Source organism: Argopecten irradians, unplaced genomic scaffold, assembly GCF_041381155.1.
Source record: "Argopecten irradians isolate NY unplaced genomic scaffold, Ai_NY scaffold_0279, whole genome shotgun sequence".
NCBI lineage: Eukaryota > Metazoa > Mollusca > Bivalvia > Pectinida > Pectinidae > Argopecten > Argopecten irradians.
Window position 1 is genome coordinate 1 of NW_027187746.1, and position 19563 is coordinate 19563.

Here is a 19563-nt window from a genome sequence, read left to right on the forward strand (position 1 = left end):
TTAGTCAATCTACAATACAATTGATATGCTTTAGTGTTCTATTACAACTTATTATAGTAAATAGATTATCTTTAAAAAAAACTTGTCCATAAAACTATGGGACCCTTCATTTTCGACATAACGACAAATCCAACTGCATATTGAGTTAATATTAGAACTTTACATTATATAAATGAATATGAAAACATACATTACACTCTTAATACAAAAGGCTATAAACCATCGACGTTAGAGGATACAAAAACCGTCCAAAAGCCAATTTGCAAGGCCGATGTTGGTAGATTAGTTAGTGTGTTCTGATATCAAACTACAATATAGTAGTATATATCATGCTTTGACTGAACCCAAGGTTTCATGACTATTATGTTTACTTTTGCTGACAATTTTATTCCCCTTTCGAATTTTGCTTGCCTTATTGATACATTTCATTTCAAAACATTTTTATTAAATCATTTGCTTTAATAGGGATTGGGCAGCAGACTATGCCTATATAAGCACTCTCCCTGAAATGATACATAATGTATTCGTATAAACAATATACGTTATTTTTGCTTTCTTTGCAGCAAAATTAAATGCATCAGTATCATTGTCAATTGCTATGGATGGAAATTTCATAAATGTTCTCGGAAATCAAAGTTCCGACAATTACAAGAATTTTATCCCTGCCTTTCAGAATGAGGTAGGTATCCAAGACGATTTTCGTTGAGAGATATATACAACGGCAAACCGAGAGTAGTCTTCTTCTTCTTCTATTTACATTACGCCGTCAAATATAACGATTATGTCACGGTGACCTGTAGGGGTGCAAGGGTGTGAAAGGATTAAATTTGTGATTTTTTTTTGTATATAGATAAAAGGTGTGTGCAGAACTAATGCGTGAGGGCTTCAAGGGCTACGTTGGAAATATGTGCCGTAGTATTTTAATTTGTATTGTAGTCGTCTGTGTAGTCAATCGTATTGTATTTAAAACTTGATTAAAAGAATTTAATAACTGACACCTCTAAATCTTTTCAATACTGGTAATGATATTTAAGCTGAACATAGTCTTTTTGTCCATTCTGCAGCTTACAGCAAGATACAACGGCACACCAGGTTTTGTCTATCTGAATGTAACAGGTCTGAGGTAAGTTTCAAACCTAGCATTCTCGATATTACGGGGGTACAAAAACAGACGATAGAATTGTACACTGTGGTTGACATTGTAGCTTTGAAGTTGGCGTCGCTTTGGTTAACACTATATCTTTGAGCTTGGCGTCGCTCTCTTCATAATATTCAAAAGTGGTCTGTGATTTTTGGGTTTATTTTCCAGAAATGCCTTCAGTTTTACTATAACATAGTCCAAGGGTGGATAATACGACAGTGATAATGAAGCGAATGTTTGTACGATATTTTGATTAGAGTTATTTCCCTTGATTTCCGGAAATTTATAATGATTCTTTGACTAACTAATGACTAATTGATGGGCAGGTTTGGAATATTGTAAATATTTTCAAATTTTACAGTTATATGTAGGGAAGATATATTGACAATGAGAGGTTGGTTACTGTTGGAATAAATCTATTATGCAAATATAGCATTTTGATGAGGTCGATACAAAATGTACATGGTTATATCAACCAAAGAAAAAATATTAACCGAGGACGTAGTGTATTGTCCGGTAGCACATAGCAGCAGCGGGCGTTCTCGGTCACGCGACCGTTACAATAGTAAATTCTGGGATATTGAGGATGTAAAATTACAAGTATCACATAATTTACATGTTTAGCCATGTTATAGATATTGTACACACGTTTATCGATATTATAAAAAAAAATTAACGTAATAAATTTATGACGTGATATTATTGTCTTCTTAGACGGATAAGTCACATTCTAGCCGCAAAGAAACGATACTGAAAATTTTGTCTATATATCCACTAATGATATTTACATGTATTTACTGTGGCTGATATCTCCGACTATTTGACACAAATGTAACCCGTCAATGCGACAGTTCGACAAATCGCGTAACCAAAGGAGGGGTATTACTTTAGGCCTTTTTGCTCCCACTCAGTGCTAAGCAAACTATTTTGCATAAAGATACCTTAGAGTCAGCTGTATACTGTATGCTATTCAGAATTTCCAATTTTTCTTGAGCTTATGGTAATTTCAGAGATCAAAAGTGAAAGGTTGAAAATTCACATTTTCAGTATTTAAGTCCTATTTAAAGTTATATGTGCCGTGATTTTCATACTCATGAATCATGAAGGGCTTCTTATATGCTATTCACTACCAAATATCACCAGCATGTTCAGAATTATAATACTTACAATGCAAAGGTTTTGATTTTGCACAGACAAAGAAGAGCTCAAAATGAATTTATATATAATATTTACGTCTTTTATGCAGTAAAATGAGTACATATTGTCAGATAATGAACCCAGGCTGTGGTGTATAATTCCATTGCACATCGTTTCAGTGCTATTAGTAATTATAAAGGGACTTTTGTAGATATGTTTCATCTACACACATACATAGCATAAAACATGAACTTTTACAGTGCAAACAATCTGTGTTACAATTAATGTTTATAAAGCACGATACATTTTTGTTTGTGCCTTTGAATGATATTTACAGATGAATACATAAAACCTTATGGTTTTCAATAGATTAGTAACGGAAAAATAACATGCCAAAATGTTCGCACAGTTACGGCACATATCACTTTAATTAAATATTGGAATAGAGATAATATGTTTTGGAGTTATTTGCATGTAAATATTGGGTTTGTGAAGTTCAGTTCAGAAAACTGAAAAATAATTATTAAAAAGTAGGTTAGTTGCCACCAAAAATATTGACATTTTAACGTTAAAATAGAACAATTACTTAAGTAGATCACTGTGACCTACTTTTTTTTTCATCCGTTTTTTAACTGAACTTCACAAACCCAATATGTACATGGAAAAACTGCAAAAATGTCATCTCTTTTCTAATATTTAATTAATTAAGACTTCAACAATGAAAATGTGAATTTTCTCCCTTTGACTTTTGATCTCTGAAATTACCATGAGTGCAGAAAAAATCGGATATTCTGAATAACATACAATATGCAGCTGACCCTAATGTATCTTCATGCAAAATATTTTGCTTATCACTGAGTGGTCGTAAAACGGACCAAAGTGATACCTTCCGAACTTCCTTTTACATAGTCACCCATATAAGACCCTTTATTTATCAAGAGGTTATGCAGAAATGAAAAATATATCACTGAATAAGAAGTGATAGCATTGAATCAGAAAACATCACGTTAAGCAGTTACACATATTACACCAGAACTAAATTAAACAAATCGATATCAAAAACGGATGTGGATGACTTTTTAAACGTCATTTAAAAAAGTGTGCATGTTTTCTTATCATACGTATATCTTTTATATATATGTGATCATTGATTTCAGTTTGTGTTGAAAATCGCTGTTTAATTATAATTGATAAGCGACAATAAAACAAATTGTTAAGATCTTCGGTGAACATACTTATTTAGCAATACGGTATGTTTATACAAGTATAATCTATTGTTGCCTATACTTATACTCAATGCATTGGCAACAATCATCACTCAAGTAATATACAAATTGTTATGATTGGTCAATGGGAGACATCACAGTACTGATTCTAATAACCAGCTATGTGTCCTGTTAGGTGTAGTGAAATAATGATAATATATGGTGATTATAAATTAACGTATCCGTCTTTGGTTTTGCTTTAAGGCCAGGCTCTATAATATGCGACTACACTGTGACGATGGACCCGAATACAAGTGTCAGTGACCGATACAGAAGTCTCGTTAAAGTAAACTTTAAAAACTTTTCAGTAACAGTTGAAAACAGGACTTTGGACATTCAATTCAACAGAACAAACATGACAATGCAACAGGGTAAGTTTATCTTTGTTTGTTTAGTTTGATGTTATATTTGGGAATTCAGTTTGTCTGCTTTGTGCTAGGTTTAATCATAAAGATAAAACTAGTTAATATTGAAAGAATACATTTTTTTTCTTTTGCTTCGTATGTCAGTTTGGAGAAAGATGTCACCAGATAGAGTGTGATAAACATAGCATTTGTTTGGTATATTTGAAATTAAAAAAAATGCACAGCAAAAATTGCTTTCACTTAGACCTACATAGAATTTCACACTACAATTGTAATTAAGTGACATAAGCCCATTGTTTGTTTCAGCAGTTTTTGCTTTATTGCTAGCATATTAAACTCTATTTTTAATTTCAGACATAAGAGCTTTCTTCTTGGAAGCTTGTACTTGCTCAAAATATACAGCATGCAGGGAAGAGAAAAATATGGAATTTACTTGCAGCCATAAATGTAAAATATCTACATATAATAAATGCTCAAAAAATGGCGACTGCAGTGTGAACGAACGTGGGGAAACTGAATGCAGGTAATGAGGATTTCAAATAGGAATATTACAACATCCATTAGTCTGGTGATAATTCAGAGTGGCCATTTCAAATTTCTTCACGGGGATGAAATAGTTTCAAAAGTTATCAGAATTCGTGTAATGTAGTCATTTCGCACAAAGTGCACAAAACAACCAAATGCATTATCGCGCTTTGGCAAAATGTCTGGTGTATCATAGATTGCAAACACGGATTTGAACCAAAAACGGTGTCAGATACTCTATGAAACAGAGTAGAGATAGGTATTTTAAAATTGTCTTTGTATATGTTATTACGTTATGTTATTATCTATTATTGCAGATACATATGATACTACGTATAATGAAAGTTTGAAGACAACATTTCTCAAAACACTTTACCGCTCTTTTGTAGATGCCACGAAGATTCATATTACGTTTACAAAGGCGACACTTGTCAGGAAAAGGTGTTAGTTTTCTTCAGTGGAAGGAACACTGCTATAATAGGCTCATGCGCAGGTGCTCTCATCGCGGTTATTCTACTGCTTACAATATATCTCGTCGCTCGATGGAGAAATAAACGGATTAAAAAAAGGATCGGAGTAAGTATGAACAAATCAAAACGACATGAATTGGTTATTTTATTTATATAAGGATTCATTAGAACTGAACACCTTATTATATATCATCAAATATTAAATAATATTTATATGTTTTATATGAAATTAAGAATGATGTGTGTCCCAAATACTTAAAATGATATCATTACATCTTATTTGTGTATGTCAACATCCTTACAGCTTACATTAAATACACATTTATCTTCACCCCACTTAAAGTTAAATAAACCGATCATTAATTTATAGTTTATATCTAACATTTATTATTTGATTTAAGAAGTATGTTTTCTTGATTTATACGTTATCTTTTTGATTTGATAGCGAGAAGCAATCGGATCCTAAGGAATTACAGAGAGATAACTCCAGGATTGAGAATGTCCCTATGGGTGGTGTAGGAAGGGCAAACCCGGCATACCAGTCCAGGAGTAGTGACCGTTCAAACCACTATGAACCGTATCCGGGGACCGTTCAAACCACTATGAATCGTATCCAGGAGATCGACCCGTCAAGGAGAATGTGTACGAGGAGGAGCTTGCTTACAACGAGGGGAGGTACTACAGAGTACTTAACGACCCTGAAAGTGGGACAAAGGTCAGTAATACCTAACCCAACGACAACAAAAATAGATTTAATTTAAGGTTAGTATTTTCTACTCATAAAGGAAACGTATAACAGGACATTCAACGAGAAAGAAAATAGGTTAAAGGTTAGTGTTAGCTATTTATAGTGTGTCAAGAAGGGATGAACTACATACTGAGTATCCAATGGTCCTGAAAGTGGGTCTTTCAATTTTGTCTACTCATAACTGATGACGCCAAGATATACTACATGACACTTAGCGTCCACGAAAATAGGTTAAATGTCAATCTGATCTCATTATCAATTATCCCAAAATAATGTAAAAGTCTACACATTACAATTTAAGAAGGTTTGAAATATTCCCTTACGACCATGAGCGCAGATCTAAAGGCAAATGTGTTGTTTAGAAATGTCATGAGTTATTTTAAACATAATTAAAAGTGTATAGTAACTGAACTCAATCTTTTTTGTATGTTGAAGGCTAAAACAAACACTGCAGCAAATAAAAGAATAATTTAAATATAGTGTCATCATTTTAAAATAGTTCTTCTTACAGCACTTAACATGGAAAATTTGAATATCGTTGCTTTATATGATAACAGTAAAGGAAATACACTTGTGAGTCTGATCGAAATGGAAAATGTCCAGCACAGCATTTCCATCTTTACATAATGTTCAATTTTGAGTTTACGTTGTTTTAAAAAGTCACATGTCTAACCATCACTACAGGCGTATGTGTACCAGCCCTTCCAACATATCGATGCCAGACAAGAGAACTAGCACGGCGTCTAAGTTTGATGATCTGGAGTCCAAACCTCCATCCTATTATCTGAGACCTGAGAAGGAACAACGACCCTTCCACGACATGGCCGATAGAGACCAACGATTCTTCCAGAACAAGGCTGATAGGCAACAACACCCCTACAAGGACATGGCCGATAGAGACCAACGTCCGTTCCACGGCATGGCCGATAGGGACCAACGCCCCATTCAAAACAATGTCGATAGGCAACAACGCCCCTTCCAGGACATGGCCGATAGGGACCACCAACCCTTCCATGACATGACCGATAGGGAAAACCCGGTAAATTATTATTAAGATCATCCCCAGGGCCATACATACCTTACAGTCCATTCATCTTTAATGTAATTTACCCTAGATTTAAATTATTGTTATCATCAATGGAAAACAAATTACTGTTGCATATTGTCTTTCTATTGATACAATATGGGACAAAGAAGTCCAACTTAATTCCAATCGTGTGGACAAAAATAATTTGTCAAATTTTTGAGGAGATTCGCCCCGTTATCAAGACACACAAAAACAGAACACGATATTACATAAATATGAATATGATACGAGCCAGTAATTGGACAATGAAAGGTTAACATGTTTAACCCAGGTGATTCGTTTCTAGTATAAGTATAATACTGGGGTCAAGGTATTTAACTCGGCCGGCCATATAACACATACCCAATTTCAGAAAAGTATGGATTATTAAACCAATGTATAGGATATGACAATAGGTTTACTCTACTAATCGAAAGCCAGATTATTTATCTTTAATTTTGGTACTATATGATACCAATATACATTATAAATGTCACTACTCATCCAATATTTCATAACCTGAATTCAGGTCAAGATTATTGACCTGAAATTATACTGAATTGACCAGAAATTCTGGTTAATTTCAGGTAAAATTCAGGTCAAGATTTTCTTGACCTGAAATCTCTGGTCAATTTCTGGGTCAAATTTTCAGGTTAAGATTTCTTGACCTGAATTTCAGGTCAAATTTCAAGAGAAATTCTGGTCAATTTCAGGTGAAGATTTCTTGACCTGAAATTCAGGTCAAATTTCATGCAAAATTCTGGTGAATTGCAGGTGAATTTCAGGTCAAGAAATCTTCACCTGAAATTCAGGTGAAGAAATCTTGACATGAAATTCAGGTCAAGAAATCTTAACCTGAATTTCAGGTCAATATTTCTTGACCTGAAATTCTGGTCAATATCAGGTCAATTTCTGGTCAAGAAATCTTGACCTAAAATTCAGGTTAAGAAATCTTCACCTGAATTTCAGGTCAATATTTCTTGACCTGAATTTCTGGTCAATTTCAGGTCAATTTTAGGTCAAGAAATCTTGACCTGAAATTCTGGTTAAGATTTCCTTGGGTGACTTTCAGGTCAAATTTTCTTTGGATCATTTACTGGATACTGTTACGGCTTTCATAGATCTACTTTCTATTAAAAATAATTTGTAAAATTGTCTATTAAAATGATTCCTCCAGTATAAAAACGTCTGAAAAATGAAGAGAAGACATTGTAAGTGTTTTTAAAACAGTATTTATTTTGCAGTTAAGAAAAAAAACTGCTACATAAAACTTAAGCACATGTTTTGCTTATCATTTGTAGCAAAGAGCGATAACTCTTTACCAATATCTTGTTTGATCATCACTTTGGACAGAGAAATATGCAAATTATGCATGATATATATACCGGTATGTACAAAAGTTCCTGCTCTGACACATAGCAATTGTACTTATAATTACACAATTCGGTAATAATTGGTATATACACTGATGAAGTTAACTTTTTACATATATGTACATGCTTTGTACAAAGGATGATGTGGGTTTTGTCAGTGTGATATACAATGTATATGGAGCTTTGTATATGACCAGAGGTGTTGCCTTGTAGCCAATCAAATCCCTTGTTGCCTTGGTCAAGCCTGTTACTTGAGAGTAGCCGGCGCTTGTTGACCTAACCAATAATTCAGACAAACAGAGTATGGACTTCTCCCTCCAATTCAGGGGTTACAGGCACTGACTGGCCCCAGATATCTGCAATCTCATACCAACAGAAGGCATCAGTCCATCCATTTAGGGAGAAAGAAAACCTAAAAAAATAGAAATAAAAAACAAATGCCACAATGAATATGATGATGTTGACTAAGTAAATATCATGATAGCATGTACACGTATGTATTACTAGATGTTTCTGTGGTTTGCCGGCATGCATAAAATATGAATATTGGTCTTAATTAACCGCAAGTAAAAAAGAAAAAACATTTTGTTTATTTGTTCGTCAAATTACCAAGTCATGTTATTCATCCCGAAAACCATTTGTATGTCTTTTACCAAGTTAATTAATTATGGACATTTGATCTATTCGAAGATATTACAACATGTATTTAAAATTCTACATGGTTAGTATAAAACCATTCTCCAACTCCAACTAAAAAGTCCTTATTTCTTACATTAGAAATGTATGTGTTTCAAACAAGGTAAATGTTAACCACATTATTTAAAATTTACAAGCAGGAACTTAATGTCATAAAAGAAATATATTGACTAAGTAAGTTTCATAAATTTCAGAAAGACAACTCGTATTTAAGTATGAAATCATTTCAGATGTGAAAAAAATACCTGATCTTCGTAGCCGAAGAGGCATGGCTAGTTTGCTGATCTTCAATTCTCAAACACTGTCACGTCTGGAGAAAAGTGCTGTTTGTGGCCATGCATTTTAATGTGGTCAGTCTGAAATATTCAACAGTTGTCATTAATAAAGTTTTATAACAAAGAGGCTACAATATTAGTGCCTTTTTGTTATGATCAATGCCTAGACATATAAATTATAATGTTGGAATGTCCACTATTAGATCATGTACATGTTTTGTGAAAATTGGTTACATACTTTTTATACAAGGCAAGTCTTTCACAGACCCATGTTATAAAAAAAAAAAATTGTGACTAAATTAAACAATACATCTGTAGAACAAATCATATGCAAGCGAAACTCAAGAATTGTCTCCCCTTATTAGTAGTTTATTACTACAAATAGTTCAGAAGTTAGGGTCCAGCCTGGACAATCAAATCACTGGTGAACGTTTGCTTTACTTTTACCTATATCTCTTAGAACAAGGTGTCAATGACCTGAATGACATTGTATTAAATATCAGCTTAGGTTACAGAATGAAACACATAGTAATCTTTCAAATTGCATCACCATAAGGTTCATATAATTTGCAAGCCAACTATCAGAAATGGCAGGGCTTTTGTCAGGATATTATTAATAAAGAAAGAGGATGAAGAGCCCAAGTTTCGATGGTAGACCAATGATATCTTTCACATTCAATCAAGAGGGAAAATATTTATGAAGTAAAATACAGTGTATAATTTATAATATACACAATTGGAGTATTACGAGCAAAAAGTGCTGATTTTAAATAGTTAATTATTCGAAGATAAGCTTACAATGGCAATATAGAAAAACTTGTTGCTCCCAATAACACTAATCAATACAGTGACATATTCATTCAGTAAAATATAAACATAACAAACTTTGTCTTTTTTTTTTTTCCACAATTTTGGTTTGCTTACCCCAGGCAAATAAAAACATATGGGAAAGATCTTTCTCTCTGCTTCTCTTTTTGCCCGATCGTTCCCCAGGAATTTTTCTTCCATGATTAAAGAATCAATTTTATATAATTATCTCCGTTATTTAAATGTTCAAAAGACATAGTCTACTGTCATGACAAAAGGAAAGCAAATCGTGGAAAATAAATGAAAAATAAAACTAATGAAGGACATATATAGCAATGTTTGTACTCTTCGTGACATAAACATGTACCGTTTATGTACATTTAATACATATATTGTGTATAAGTAACTATAAGTACCTATAGGTTTAAACCCCACTTGAAACTCCGTGATTTTACCTATTTGTGGGTTAATTGAATCCATATTATATGCACAGTAATGGTTCTTTAAAAGGGAATGTTACTTTAAGAATTCGGGAGAGTTAGTCCCCCGTAATACAACCATGACTAGATAAAACGTGTTTAGTCTCGTTCTTTAAAATAAAACTATTTTTTACCTAGAGAACTATCGAGACGAATAAATCAGATCAAAAAGTAGTCAGTAGAAGTGTCCTCAATCCAAGAGACCTAGACCAATAACGAAAAATTTAGATGTAGTAAGATATGCCTCCCACAATTAATTTCAAATCTTCTATATTAGTGAATCATGCTAATCAACACATGATTTAGCCGAAAAAACTTACAAATAAAATCTTAAAATATACTTAATATTATAATGTTGTTGTTTAAGCCATATGGTTAGCCAGACGAAATGATTACAACAACCCAAAATGTATGTATAGCATTTCATCCTCAAACTTGTAAATATTGGAGAATTAGGATTCCCCACAGATCCAGACATTCGAATCCAATAATGATGATGCGGGATCTGAATTAATTTATCAGGTTTGACAACAAAGATTTACCTAATCAGTGGGCACTAAATTTCCATGTTCACCCCATAAAACCGAAGAATAGTTATTATAACCCAAAACCATAAACAGGTCCAGATCGATTGAATCAGATACATTAGCCTGATGAATAATTATACATATAGAAAATTATTCTATGGATGTATCTACATATGTAGAAGCATCACCAACGTTACCTCTGGTAGTTTCCTAATTACTTATCTAGGTTAGCTAGATTTTTTTTGATTTTGTTATTTTTCCAGTTAGCAAGAACGCTTGTGTCCAGAAACATGAAGAAGAATCCATTTCATAGGTAGGTTAATATGATAACTTAGATAATGGCAACTATACATCTTATTTATTTTGTTGAAGCCTGCAGAAATGAATACCCAAATGTAAACTACACAATAACTTCAATCCACCCATTTATAGACAGTATATAAAAACGTGACCCATTCTGGTGTGGTGGGTTGGGAATTTTTTTTCCTAATACAATTTACCCACTCCTGAAGTTTAGGGATAACACTAACCCAACTAGTTGTTCATTTTTTATTTGAGTTTCTACATTGCCTGTTTTATATGTTGATTTCTTTTCATCATTTTAAAAAAAAAACCTTTCTATTATATAAATATAAGCCTGATTAAAAAAGAAGAGGAGCAAGTGTTACTGGACAATAAGAGAATAGATTGACAGTACTTGAGTCTTATAAATATATAACTTAGTTCTCCAAGTACAATTATTAAATGTAATTTCTACATGTACTTTAGGGATCTAGCGATGAACAAGTAGGGGTACGGCATTAATGTACAGTGCAAAACTTCTTCATAAGCCAATCAAGAATATACATGTATTCGGAAGGAATTCATTTACCAGTATGGGGTTGTGACAATCTAATTCACATGAATATGGATATGCATACACTCCCATACAGTACCTGATGATACACAAACTACTAGAACACTCTACATAGAGTAGACCTACAAACGGTAGGCCTATCGGACATAATGTATACACCTTTTATTTATTGGGTCAGATGGACTGGGCTTTCTTACGGATTTATTTTGGCTTTAATTTTAGGTACTTTGTAAATATACGGAGTCATAAAAAGACACACTAAAACTACTTCCTCTTAATCAGAACCTCTCCGCTTCCGGGCGGCATAGAATAGGATTTATTTTTCATCAGATGTTGGCTTCTCAAACTTACTTTGTGATTGTCGTATTTTGTTCCGATAACATAGTTAAGCTGCTTGTAATATCGCTGACAGTTAGGCATCCTAGTCGTAGTGTACCGGCAAACATCATATATCGTAATGTATTACACCACATTCACTAATATTGACGATATAATCAAAATATTGTGACAATATCATAGGCCACCGTCTTGATCTGTTGTCACAGACTCCATCCAATCTGGGTCGATGAGATGCTTGACTCCGCCGATCCGTAAATGATAAACATATCGATGATCTAGATTTGAACTAGAGCGCCATCTATATCGAGCAGACGTAAACAACAGCACGTGCGCGTTTTGACTGATATACAGAGGCCGGGATATCGATGTTGACAATCTTCCGTAGAAAATGAGTAGAGGCGAAAGAAGTTGTTTCAGGTAATCCGTCGGATATGAATATGAAATTTAGACGAGTTTTCCTTTCTCTTATAAAACAAACGAGGTTGTTGTTTTGTTGATCAGACAATATTTGTGAAAAGTTTCATTGGGGTCCTGACCCGGCCCTTGGGATATTTTTTCCTTGCGGTTATTTTATGCCAATTACAAAAATAATTTATGACAGTAAATTGAATTTTTTCCATAGTAACATACACAAATCACAGGTTCCCTTGACGTTTTGTCAATTCGTGATTCGTTGTATGTTTACATTTGTACATATATCATACATAAACTATTTGTCGCTCAGTATTGATTTTCAGTCAAATATTTAAAAACATGGTTTTAACATAGGGGTACTGTACAAGAAAAAGAATTAAAAAATAAAGATCAGTCAGAAGGTATATATTTTTTAGCTAAAAACAGTTTTAATTTGTCAGCAGCTAATGTCCAGTATTAATTACAATGTTAGAACTACATTTCACTTTTATGCTAGTGCCTATTAAAATTAAAGTAAGCTAATTTGACATAGTTGCGACGTATTAATTGCATGTACAAGTTCTATAAAAAAAAATCACCAAGTTACATATCATTGATACTTATTGTACCTATACTGATATAGAATTTTTATCATCTGTATGTAAAACATCACGCCTTTCATAAAACATTCTACATAATAAACACAGGTTTATTGGAATAATTTATTCTGATTTGTTGGTTTTTTATTATTATGTTAATTACTTACGGATTTTTTTAAAATATTTAACAGGCAACTACACTTTTGTACATGTAGGCGGAGTCATAAAAATTGACTGACTGCTGTATTGAGATTTTGTTATCAAATGTAATCCAGTGAATATTTTGGGGCATTTTAATAATTATATAGGATTGTAGTGTAAATGCATGCCTGTTGGTATCTCTAGCTATTTTGCACTTATACATGTATATATAGTGTTACAATTTGGACATGAAGCATTATTCATGACATGACTGACATAATTAACTTTGTATAGCTAGTTACGACAGTGATTTACATATTATACCGTGCAAACATTATAAAATATTAAAATATAAAGCGTATAATTTCATTCAATATTTTATTGGCGATAGAACAAATTGGAATTTCACAATATCATTTTTATTAAACCGTATTTTATTACAAAAGACTTGAAACCGATTTTGAAATTGATTCTTACAATTAAAGAACTCCAGCCAATAGATCAATAATGAGTCTACTTTTATAAACTGAATTTAGATTTAATGTAAAATTTTTAATAATCAAAATATTTCGAGTAAAAAATTGTTTTGTAACGTGGCTAACATTTAATTTTGTGAATCATTTTTTTTGATTAAATCAATGTTAGATCTTAGATGATTTAATTTCCGTAAGAAAACATGAGTAGTAGCTGAAGTACCAAAAAATAAAATTGGTCTAATATGTAACCCTGAAATTTAGACTATTTTTTTATTACATAAGTACAAACATGATTAAAATGTAACTTGTAAACATTTGTTGTACCATTGTATTAACTAACAGTTAGTATTGGTGAACATTGGTGTAATCATTAGCACAGGGAATAGTTTAAGTAGTACCCGGTCTCCCTATTTCACATCTATTTCATCCGGTTAGGTTATTTTATTAAACCATAGGAATCATTAATTAAGTGTTAAATTTATCAAAGGACTAATTCATTACAAATATTTTTTATAAAAAAATTGAATTGTAAATTTACTAATTTTGCAAATTTGTAAATACAATGTATATATTTTAGCTTCATTTAAATAATTACTTATTACCATCCTTTTCATTTTTATTAATTTTATATCTTTATAATTTTTAATGAAGCTGTCATAATTTGATTCATACAATCGATAATTACAAATATATCTAATTAAGACACAGTTGACAATACTGAACCATGATTGACTTAACTAGAACATTAAGTGTTGAACACTGTTAACATATTACTCATATTTTTTCTAGGTTTATTAATATGTACAATAGGACTTATAATTTATTGTTTTAATTGTACCTTAAGAATCATCCTCTGGTTTCAAAATGTTCTTTTGTGGTGTTTTCCCTGCAACTATCCTATGCTTCCGACAAACTGGCACTGATGGGTACATGAAAGACACATTAAACATCTTAATAATTATATCTGTATATTTAGCATATAAAAAGACATGGATGGCTTTCATTAATTGATGGCCTTTAACTTTGTAACATTTTATTGATATATGTAAAAACATAATAAGTGTACTGCTGAACATAGAAATTTAGAATACTTAATATTTTCGTTTAAAAAATTTTTCTATAGTACATGTTAATATTTGATTTGATATTTCCGGAAAATAATTTAATTTACGCCCCAAACTGATTGTTTGATACTTAGAGTAAAAATCAGTGAAGAGTTTTCAAGAACTTAAAACATGTAGAATATAATAAATGGTGTTATAAAAAATTTGTATCAATGAGAACAGCTTCTTAATTACGATGACTATTTTTCGGATCCGTGGGATTTATAGCTTACTCACTAAAACAAATTTACTACACTATGGCTCCTGAAACCCAATCTGATTTGCTGGTCGACCTTGCTACATGTTGCATGTACCTGGCATATTGTATAAATACTGAATAATCTGTGATTATTTGCACGTTCCATTTGAAAAATTAACGAAAAGTTGACAAAACCATTTTGTGCATAATGTTTTTACTGTTTTTCATATTTTATCTACTGTAAAGTTTAAGTTTTCAAAACTATTTATTTTCAACATTAGATAGACTTACAGTTTTTTCTCTGTGAAAAACAAACGGGTTTCAATGTTTTGCCTTATCAGAAATATTGGCCTTAGCAATTTCATTGGGGTCCAAAGAAAACGGGATATCAAAAATCAATGGTTTTAAAGCCTACAATGAATCCTGATTCGTAAGCCCATAACTGCATAGCTGCTATAATTGCAATTAAAAACATTTAATACAATTATGACCAGTAAATTGAAAATTTTTGTCAAACAAGAAAAAATATGTAATATGAAGTAGCCTAAATAGTACACGTAAATCAGGAATCATATAGCTTGACGTTTGATTGTCAATTGTAAACGGTATGTAAATATACATGTATAATATACAATAAAAAAACTCCTATTGATTTTCAGTAACATAAACATGGCCATTCACAAAAGTGGTTTTAAGTATAGGGTACCTGTAGTTAAAAGAAGAAAAAAAAAAGCTATTTTTAGTCAAAAGGTGAAATCTTTTAATAAAACAGTATAATTTGTTGCAGCTAATGACAAGTAATGCCCAAAATAAACTACATTTGTACTTTATGCTAGGCCTATTACCTATTATAAAATTAAAGATTCAAAGTTGCGATTAATTTTACAAAGTTCTTAAAAAAATCAAGTTACAAAATTGTCTATAGACCTATAGAAATTTATCATTTGTATGTAAAACATCACGCCTTTCATAAAACATTCTAGTGTCATAATTACACAGATTTATTGTTAAATTCTGTTTTGTTTGGTTTTCTTATTATATATTACCTTATTGCAGTTAACAACGATACATTTTAAACGGTTTCTAATAAAATATCAAAATATAATACGCACACACGGGACTGACTTTATTTCATAATATCAATTCCATATGACATCCTTAAGCTTTTGCAATAACTTATTTTATGAAAAAAAATTATGTCAGATGCTACATGTATATATCTCTGGTAACTCTAGATAAAAAAAACGCCTTAGCAAAAGTTGCTAAAAACTTTCTTTTATCTTTAGCAAAAAAGAAATATTTTTAGCAGAACACACCTAGTGCCCAGCAAAGTCACTTATACAATAGCGCATAGGGCAAAATTTGCAATGCTTTAAATTGCTAAAAGTAAACTAAGAAATTGTAAAAGAACATGATATTTTCATAATCTTCCACATATCCCTCCCTTTATTCCTCAAGGCCATAACCAGGCCATTATTTTTTCAGTGTAACACTTGGAATGACAAATGTTTAGGAACTTAAATTCCATCTTGAATCATATGGATTTGATAGCGCAGGTATTTAGAATGAAAAAAAAAATGAAACTACAAATTTATTCTCGTTCTTCAGCCAAAAAAATGGCTTAGTAAAAAAATGCTAAAATGATTATTTTTATTTTAGCAATTAGTGTCTTCTATTAGCAAAATGCCAAAAATTCTATCCATAGAGTGAGCACAGTATATGATTTTTCCTGAAACTTTTTAAATTTAATTTAATTAAACACTGGTAATGCTGAGTCATCTGATTTTTTGTATATATAACCCAAAAAATGTTAAGAGAAACTCGAACATTTTTTTTTATCTTACTATGACTATTTTAGAGGGAAAAAACCAATGCATTTGATGACAAAGTGTTCTTTATTTCTAGAACAGTGTACAATATGATTTCGACTTCTAATGAAAGTGTTAACACAGTATGCCATCTCCAGTATATTACATGCAGTTTGACTTTATGTCCGTAGATTCAGCTAAATAACTTGTAGATCATGTGCAGTTGGAATGTAAATGTTTCTCTTTTACATTTCAGGGATTGCAGTGGCAAGAAGATCAAGTAAAGGACTTTTGGAAGATAAATAACATAAAGCAGAAAACAGACTTTGTCATTGTTTTCCTAGGGATGGGGAGGGGGAGGGAGGGGAGGAGGGTTCTAGGCTGTGTAACAGATCCTCTACGAAAAAAATCGACCCACTAAAGTCGAAGTTCCTAGAAAAAAATAGTTGAAGAAGGTGAACCTCTTTGAATGTGAATCGTTTAAAGCTATCATGAAGTGACAAAACAATCTGTGATTATCATTAATTTCTTCTTTTAATAGATAAATGTATTTACAACATGTACGTATATCTACATGTACATGTATATAAAACTTAAACAATATGCTATGGTGAAGAATACTTGTTAAAATGTGACCTTTTTGTCAGACAATTGATTTATATTCTGTAATTTCTTATAAGACTTCGCTAGGTTGTCTCCTGATGGTAGCATTACCCGACTGTACGTGTTGAAGGAGGTTATAAACATGTGCGGATGCTGCAACCTAGTAGCCTCGTGACCTGATCATTTGGAATGTTTAGGGCCATAAGCTCCTTGCTATGAACTGGATGCGGTCTTTTATATCCACGAAGTTCATGGTTTAGAAGTAGTTAAGCCGCCTCTGCTACTTTTGGGTGGTCACACTCATTCCTTATGGTCAGTAAAGTTGAAAATGTTAATGAAAAATAAAAACAATTCAATGGTCACATTTTGATTAATATTCTTCAACTGTAAAAGACTGTTTCCTTTTCCAAAATACCTTGATACAAATGACCAAAATCACCAAACATTCCTCAGCAGTGTGATTGCAACACCTGATATGCTCAGAAATGGTACAATTCTAAGAACTACAGTGATGCAAGTGAACCATTTACCAGGACATTGCCAGTAAAATTGACCTGAAAATGACCAGAAGAAAACTTGACCTGAAATTGACCTGAAATTCAGGTCAATTTCTGGTCAAGATTTTTTCTGGTCAAATTGACCTGAAAGGAGCAGAAAAGTCAATTTCAGGTTAAAAATCTAACCTGAAATTGACCAGAATTTCATATGAATTTAACCAGAATTTCACCTGAAAATGACCTCAGAAAATTGAGGTCAATTTCAGGTTAAAAGTCTAACCTGAAATTGACCAGAATTTCACATGAAATTGACCAGAATATAATTTGAGGTCAATTTCAGGTTAAAAAACTAACCTGAAATTGACCAGAATTTCACATGAATTTGACCAGAAATTGACCAGAATTTGACCTCAGCAAATTTTAATGTGAAATTCAGGTCAATTTCAGGTGAAAATTCAGGTTAGTTTTTTAACCTGAAATTGACTGTTCTGCTCCTTTCAGGTCAATTTCAGGTCAAAATTTTAACCAGAAATTCTGGTCAATTTCAGGTCAATTTCGTATTAGTAGCCATGGTTTACAATTCAAAAGTAAAACTTAATATTGCTATTATATTAGGCACTTGAATCACACCAGGTGCAGTTGTATTTCTTTAAAAGAATTTAACAAAAATTGGATCGTGTATACAAAAATCTGTTTTAAACATATTGTGAAGGTTTGTCATTTTAATGATGCCAGTCCCCGTACATCGTCTTTATTATATGAAATTACAGGTACTAGGAACCTATTTTCTGAAAGTCAAAAAGGCTGAAATCAGCCAATCGGCTGAACATTTTCATCCCTGAATTCACATCAACCAAGCCCCCGTACACAAGCTAAATTTGAGTCGTCTTGTTGAAACATCCATGGCTGAATTCCACACTTCCTTTCAATAATTTTACTTTGACCGTCTTCGTGGAGCAACTTAAATTTAGATTTTTTTTTTTTACATTTTTAAAATACATGTATTTAAGCATGTTAAATTTTACTCCAACAGGGCGGCCAAAGTGAAAAATCCATATTTCGTCCGATTTTTTTCCCACTCTTTTCTCTGGGATTTTTCAGGTAAGACTAACACGAAAAATGGCAACCGGAACGAATCTTATTTACGAAATTCTTCACGATGCTTTTCTAAGAGGAATAGAATTTAATTACAAAATCTTATTGAAAAATAATTTACATAAATTTGAAGACGTTTTTTAAATAAAATTTGCAAGGATAATTGCATTTTTAGGTCATTTGACCCGAAGAGTCAGGATCACCTTGGCCTACAGTCATCATGCTTCGTCCGTCGTCCGCCGTGTGCCGTGAGTAAACTTTTCCCATTTTGAACTTCTTCTACCAGTACGATTTGGCTGAAACTTGCATGAAATAATTCTGACATGGTATTGACCAAGTATTGTTATTTTTCAGGTCGATCCGAACAGCTGTGGACATACTAAGGTCCTCTACCCCGCAGAAAGAAAGGCAATAAATATCTTCTTGTTGTAGATGATTACTTCACCAAGTGGGTGGATGCTTTCCCGGTTCCGAATGAAGAGGCTAAAACGATAGCCAGTAAATTGGTAGAAAGAGTATTTTGTGCATTTGTAGTGCCTATGCAACTCGATAAAGATAAGGGAACCAATTTTGAATCCTA

General features: G+C 32.3%; 1 long non-coding RNA gene and 1 pseudogene across 1 annotated transcript; one reads left to right on the forward strand and one right to left on the reverse strand.

Moving 5' to 3' along the window:
* The first annotated feature begins 563 nt into the window (after positions 1 to 563).
* LOC138312336 (mucin-17-like) lies at positions 564 to 6705 on the forward strand (annotated as a pseudogene).
* A 1228-nt stretch (positions 6706 to 7933) lies between these two features.
* On the reverse strand, positions 7934 to 12388 carry LOC138312335 (uncharacterized). The gene is made up of 3 exons (XR_011206921.1): positions 12082 to 12388; positions 9032 to 9142; positions 7934 to 8502 (listed from the first exon to the last, which is right to left on the reverse strand). It is a non-coding gene; the product is annotated as an uncharacterized lncRNA (long non-coding RNA).
* Positions 12389 to 19563: the final 7175 nt, after the last annotated feature.